General features: G+C 47.0%; 1 long non-coding RNA gene across 1 annotated transcript in view; it reads right to left on the minus strand.

The window, feature by feature from the left end:
• Positions 1–6,485, minus strand: part of LOC115262290 (uncharacterized) — a 297,053-nt gene extending 290,568 nt beyond the window's left edge. Inside the window, exon 1 of the long non-coding RNA XR_009998961.1 lies at positions 6,383–6,485. This is a non-coding gene — a long non-coding RNA (uncharacterized LOC115262290). The remainder of the gene's footprint in view (positions 1–6,382) is intronic.
• Between the last annotated feature and the right edge of the window lie 382 nt (positions 6,486–6,867).

Here is a 6,867-nt window from a genome sequence, read left to right on the forward strand (position 1 = left end):
TAGTGTCTCGAACTATAGGGGTACATATTGCTTCCTTGTGCGCTATTTCGAAGCTGCTGGAGCTGATCGTTCTGCACAAATTAGTTCAAAGCTACGCACATTACATATCCCAGGATCAGCATGGGTTTGTTCCAAAACGATCGACGACCACCAATTTGACGTGTTTTACATCGTACCTGATACACCAGCTCCAAAGTGGTCTGCAAGTAGATGCCATATATACCGATCTTTTCGCCGCCTTCGATAGAATGAACCACCAAATCGCATTGTCCAAATTCGACAAATTGGGCATGAACGACAACTTTCTCATCTGTCTTCGATGACTGGTCGCAGTATGTCTGTGAAAATTGGTTCGATTCGCGGTCAGTCCAGGACCGTTAATAAATAATAAAGTTAATTGCTTTGCCTTGAGCATAGAGTGTCTTCGTGCCTGCGACACGATATACACATTGTCATTGGCAGAGGAAGTTCCCATTTAATAACTATGGAAGTGCTTAGAGAATACAGAGCTGAGGTGCAGAATTTGTCCAAGTTAGGACGTTACGCCAAGAAGAGAGAAAGATAGAGGAGGCAAGACGATTTTCCGGCTGTTACATAAGGTCATAAATCTTGGAAGTTGCATCAAGCCGAGCAAATAGCTTTTGTGGTCTTTGAACGCAAGGTACAAACAGCGTTGGACAACTAACAAACAAATCGTATCTAGTAGCGTCACGTGAATCGAACCGTTACCATTAAAAACCGCTGCCCTAGTCTGCATTCATGTAATTTAGAAATGACCTCATTTACATTGAATTAAAAAAAAACGCTTACCCACAACAACCAAAAACCAATCCATAATCACATCAGACGGCACGGAAACATTACAATTCGCGGTAACATAATTCTAGCATCAGGTGTCATGTTCCGATTGCGCTGACATTTGCACACACAAGCACTATCGCCGGCATCAGATCAGGGGAAAAAATATATCGCTAACCAAATTAATTTACCGGATTGTTGCCTCACCGAACCGCAAAGTTTGCCCACAGCACCCAACAACCGACCAGCATCCATCAGTTCAGTAGGTACCTACATTTCGGAACCGGAGGCGGTCGTTTGCATTGCATTGGGTGGTCCTGGACATCGCGACTAGTGCGCGGTTCATGATTATCATCGAAGCGTAGTATTGCTGCCGCAGCACAAGTGCCCCAACCGATGCAATTGGGTTTGCCACTTCCCGGTGCATCTACGGTCGCTTTGTGTCCGAGGTGACAATATTCGCTCCGTCAAACTGAATCTGGCGTTGTGCTGGGATAGAGGGGTGAATTGTATCGTAGGCTGTAATGATCAGCAGTGGCACATTTCGTCCTCCTCTTCTCCTCTTCTTGGCGTAACGCCCTAAATGGGACAAAGCCTGTTTTAGTGTTCTATTTATGAGCACTTTCACAGTTATTACTGAGAGCTTCATCTGTCAATGATCATTTGGTATGTGTACAGTACATACATACATCTGATACACAGGAACGAAGATATTCTAAGCCAAAGAAGATTCCCATTACAAATCGGAAATTAAACCGATCACCCTCAACAAGGTCTTGCCGAGCTGGATATCCGCAACACATTTGGTCTTGAGTCTAAAAAGTACCCGAGGCATTGGGCTACGGAATACATGTTTTCACACTTAATGCACTTTTCCCCAAACCTTCCCACAGTAGTGGCTCGATTGACTCCACCGATTGGTAGGGCGCCATTCCATACCACTCGGTATATGGAAATAATTTATCCCTACACGCAGCGCTGATGCTCGGCCCAGGTGAACGCGGGATTCATCTCCACCCGCGGAGGAGGGATTTAAATTGAACTACGATACGCGGAAGGTCTCTCGAATTGGCGCGGCGAGGTCGGTCGGTTGGATTTGGATTTGTTTACTGGTGGTTTCAGTTGATGTGGTAGGCAATACTTCACTTCGTAAAACCACGAGCCCGGATATTGAGCTTTGGGCTGACGGGATTTCGTCCGAATTTGTGTGAAAGCACATTCACGCTTGGTGGGCGTGGTTCCGTTGGGAAATTTGGTAACCCATATTGAGAATGGTTGGAAGTAAGCATGGGTGCGTTTGAAATTATAGGTTAATTAAAATTCTGAAAATTTTGAATGCACTTTCTATGGTTTGAAGATCGATCCCTGTTCAAAGGGCTTCTTTGGATATAATTAAGTTAAACGTAAGTCCGAAAGTGCATCAACTTACTTACCTTACCAATCATGCTAAGGCCGGGGTGGCCTCTGCTGTATATAATAGCCGTCTCCATTCCACTCGGTCCATGGCTGTTTGTCTCCAATTCCGCACTATGCGTAGGGTCCGCAGATCGTCCTCCACTTGGTCGATCCACCTAGCTCGCTGCACACCACGTCTTCTTGTACCGGTCGGATGACTCTCGAGAACCATTTTAGTCGGGTTGCTATCCGACATCCTGATGACGTGACCCGCCCACCGTAGCCTTCCGATTTTCACGGTATGGACGATGTTTTTTTTCTCTCAGCAGCTGATGCAGCTCGTGGTTCATTCGCCTTCTCCAAGTCCCTTCTTGTATCTGCACTCCGCCGTAGATGGTACGCAACACCTTCCGTTCGAAAACTCCAAGGGCGCGTTGGTCTTCTGCACGTAGGGTCCATGTTTCGTGCCCATAGAGCACGACCGGTCTAATCAGCGTTTTCGTGTTGCGCCGAACTTTATTCGATCGTAGAGTTCTGCGGAGTCCAAAGTAAGCACGATTTCCTGCCACAATGCGCCTCTGAATTTCTCTGCTGGTGTCGTTGTCGGCGGTCACCAGTGAGCCCAAGTACACGAATTCTTCAACCGCCTCGTTTTCATCACCGTCGATATAAATTCGGGGTGACGGGCGCGTTGACTCCTCCCTGGAGCCCTTTGCCATCATGTACTTTGTCTTCGACCCATTCATGACTAATCCGATTCACCTGGCATCACTTTTTAGTCGGATGTACGTTTCCGCCATCGTCTCAAATTTACGAGCTATAATATCAATATCATCAGCGAAACCAAACAACTGAACGGACTTCGTGAAAATCGTTCCACTCGTATTTATCCCCGCTCTCCTTATTACACCGTCTAAAGCAATGTTGAACAGCAAGCACGAAAGACCATTACCTTGCCGTAACCCTCTGCGAGATTCGAAGGGACTCAAGAGTGTCCCTGATACTCGAACTACGCACATCACTCGATCCATCGTCGCCTTGATCAATCGTATCAGTTTATCCGGGAATCCGTATTCGTGCATAGTCTGCCATAGCTGTTCTCGATCGATTGTATCATACGCCGATTTGAAATCGATGAACAAGTGATGTGTGGGCACGTTGTATTCGCGGCATTTCTGCAACACCTGGCGGATGGCGAACATCTGATCCGTTGTAGCGCGTTCACTCATGAATCCTGCCTGATATTGCCCCACGAACTCTCTTGCAATCGGTGATAGATGGCGACATAAAATTTGTGAGAGTATCTTGTAGGCAGCGCTCAGTAGTGTGATCGCGCGGTAGTTCCCGCAATCCAACTTGTCGCCCTTTTTGTAGATGGGACACACGATACCTTCCATCCATTCCTCCGATAATACTTCCTCCTCCCAAATCTTGGTAATGACCCAGTGTAGTGCTCTCACCAGTGCTTCTCCACCTATTTTAGAAGCTCGCTTGATGGATGTCTTCGCTGAATAACAGCCGCAGTAGCCCTCTTTATGTCCGGTTTGCTTGCAGTTCTTACAAATCTGGTTGGAGAACGATAGTCGCGAACAAAGTGCATGTCTTCGGGGTGCTTGATTTGCCGCTAGGTTTAGTTTTTGATCCAGGTGGGTTCGATTTAGGCTTCTTCTGATTGACTGCGCAGGCGGAGTTGATCGAAATATGCTTCTGTTCCACCATAGTGGTATCATTGTTGGGGATTTTGAAGACGTTGATATTCCGTGATGAGCGATTCGAGTATGCAATCTTTGTCGGCGCTTCGAGTGCAGCATTGTCCGGATGTCTGCGTCCTTCGTTGAGTGAAGCCCGCAAATGAGAACCAAACTCTTGAACTGATTTGGAGTTAACTTGTTCAGTTCAAAATCATCACAGGCCTTGTTAACTTTTTCCGCGTAGGTCACATAATCGTCCACATCGTTTTTCGTCAGTTGGAAGCATTGGCACCGTTTGCTGAAGAGCAAAATCCGGATGCTGAACAATTCCTTGAGTTTCTTTACAGTCTCCTTAAAGTTTACGGGAATGTTTCGGAATCAAGAAACTGACGTAACGGTCGAAAACGTTGACACTGCGGCTTCTGCGGCGTTGACACTGCATCGTCCAATTTCGCCCCGACCTTCAGGAAGAGATCCTCGTACTTGCGATACCACTGATCGAAAACGTGGCCATTCTCCGGGTCGTTAGAGAACTCGTGGATGTTTGATGCTAGAAATTCGATGGGGAATTCCGGGTTTCTTGAAGATCGCCCGGATCCGGAGCCATCTTGCAGGCCGAATCGCTCCAGCAAGACCATCAATCGCGTGTTTTGCTCTGGTTCTGCCGGACAATTTGCTGCTTCAGCGCTTCGCTGTCTCCGCCAGGTTCTTCCTCTTGAGCGTTGAATTCTTGACTGCCTCGTCGCCAACTATTGTTGTTTACTACTATCCTTTATTTATTGTTCGAGTGGTAGCTACAGAATAACTTGAGTGAACAGGTATCGGTACTTATAGTGTCAGGTTGTCAGGTTGATAGGCGATTGGGTACTAAGTTAGGGGCTGTTCATAAACCACGTGGTCATTTTTTTGAGGCTTTTCGAAACCCCCCCCCCCCCCCCCGCCAGTGGTCATTAGTCCATACAATTTTTTTTATTTGTCCATACAAAATGGTCATTGACTGACCCCCCCCCCTCATGACCACGTGGTTTATGGACAGCCCCTTAGACTCTCACATGAACCATACTATAAAGCACCTAAATAAGTTTGAACTGGCTGATGACGTTGCTCTATTAGTTTAACGGAGCTCTGATATGCAGAACATGCTCGATGATCTTGCCGATTGCTTCTCAACGGCAGGTCTTACCATCAACGTCAACAAGATCAAATCATTGAATGTAAACACGGTCCTTTCGATTTTCACGGTAGCAGGACAAGCAGTAAAGAATGTTAAAAGCTTCCAATATCTTAATAACCAAATGACGGCCGATGGTGGCACCAAGAACGACATAGGTGCACGGGTCAAGAAGGCGAAGGCTGCTTTTGCGAGCTTAACCTTCCGTAACTCGCGCGGTTGACTACCTGCGTCAGCACCACGCTAATGCTGAGTACAAAAAGCGAGATTTTTTCAACGTGTTGTACAAAATACAACAGCGCGATCGCTCGAGGGTTAAGAAAGGTATGAAAAAACAGTCAGATTAGTCAACACACCAAAATCCGAGTTTACAACTTGAACGTGAAATCTGTGGTACTGTACGCCAATGAAACTTGATGTGTATCAGTGGAGAACACTTAACGGCTGCAGGACTTTATCCATAGATGCCTGCGGTCAGGCCCGTGCACAGAAGTGGCGCCAAGGGAGAGGTTTTTCCCAATTTCGGTAAAAGAGGGGCGCCTAGTGTAAGAAGTGTCGGTAAGGGGGGGGGGGGGGGGGGGGTTGGTTAACAACCAAAATACTCCCCCCCCCCTTGTTCACGGGCTTAGGGGCTGTCCATAAACCACGTGGTCATGAGAGGGGGGGGGGAGGGTTCGGCCAATGACTATTTTGTATGGACAAATAAAATTTTTTGTATGGACTAATGACCACGCGGGGGCGGAAGGGGGGGGGGGTGTGTTGAAAAGTCCCAAAAAAATGACCACGTGGTTTATGGACAGCCCCTTACCTGCGGTATATAAATCGTGCATGGTTGCCTCACAATTGGATCTCCAACGTGGAGCTCCGTCGTCGATGTCGTCAAAAGCTGATAGCGTCAGAAATTCGGGAGCGGAAGTGGAGGTAGGTCGGCCACACTTTACACAGGGGCGGAAACGAAATCTGCAAGCACGCGTTGGATTGGAACCCAGCAGGACACCACAGCAGAGGCGCATTGGCCATGAAAACAGCTTATAGAGCAGTATAAAACTGAAAATGTTGCTTGGGTGTCATGGTGGCCTTCGTGGCCGAGTGGTAAGTGACATCAGTCATTTAGGTGTCTCGTAAGCCTCCAAGTATGGATTCGATTCCCGCTCGAGTCGGGGAAAACTTTTCGTAAACGGAAAATTCTCAACTGGGCCCCTGGGTGTCATATGTGTTGTCCGTTGTCTAATATTAGTAATGTTCAATCTGTAAGTGTCTTTTTCATCATATTCACAACATATATAATTTTAGCTACATTACCTAGATTAATGAATAGAATACTCACCTTTAACAATCTCCCGTTTGCAATGCTCTAAATCTATATTTTCTGCACACAAACTAATGCGAACATTTTCAGGAACAAATAAACCTGAAAAAAGAGAAAAAGGTTTCCGAAATTAATATCCTCGTTGACTTTTCGTTCGCCCAGATAACCCATATTGATTGGCTCCATTGAACTGATAAAAGTTCCCACTCGAAAAACAACCCAGTCTCGAATAGCTCCTCGAACGAGCGCATTTAGTGCCAAATTCTTTATCGCACCGCTCCTAATGGCTAACCCACAGAATGAAGCCCAACCAAACAATTCCGCACACGAGCGAGTCAGGAGGCCTGTGGCTAGATGCCGGCTACAGAAGGCCGGTCGGAAATTCCCCCGGCTTCCGAGAAGAAAGCTAACCACCGCACGCTGGCTGCGATGTAAGTTCTAATCTCCGGTGAGTTTGCGTTGGCCCGACACCGACGACGACGACGGCGGGAAAAACATCTCTC

Source organism: Aedes albopictus, chromosome 3 (assembly GCF_035046485.1).
Source record: "Aedes albopictus strain Foshan chromosome 3, AalbF5, whole genome shotgun sequence".
Taxonomy (NCBI): domain Eukaryota; kingdom Metazoa; phylum Arthropoda; class Insecta; order Diptera; family Culicidae; genus Aedes; species Aedes albopictus.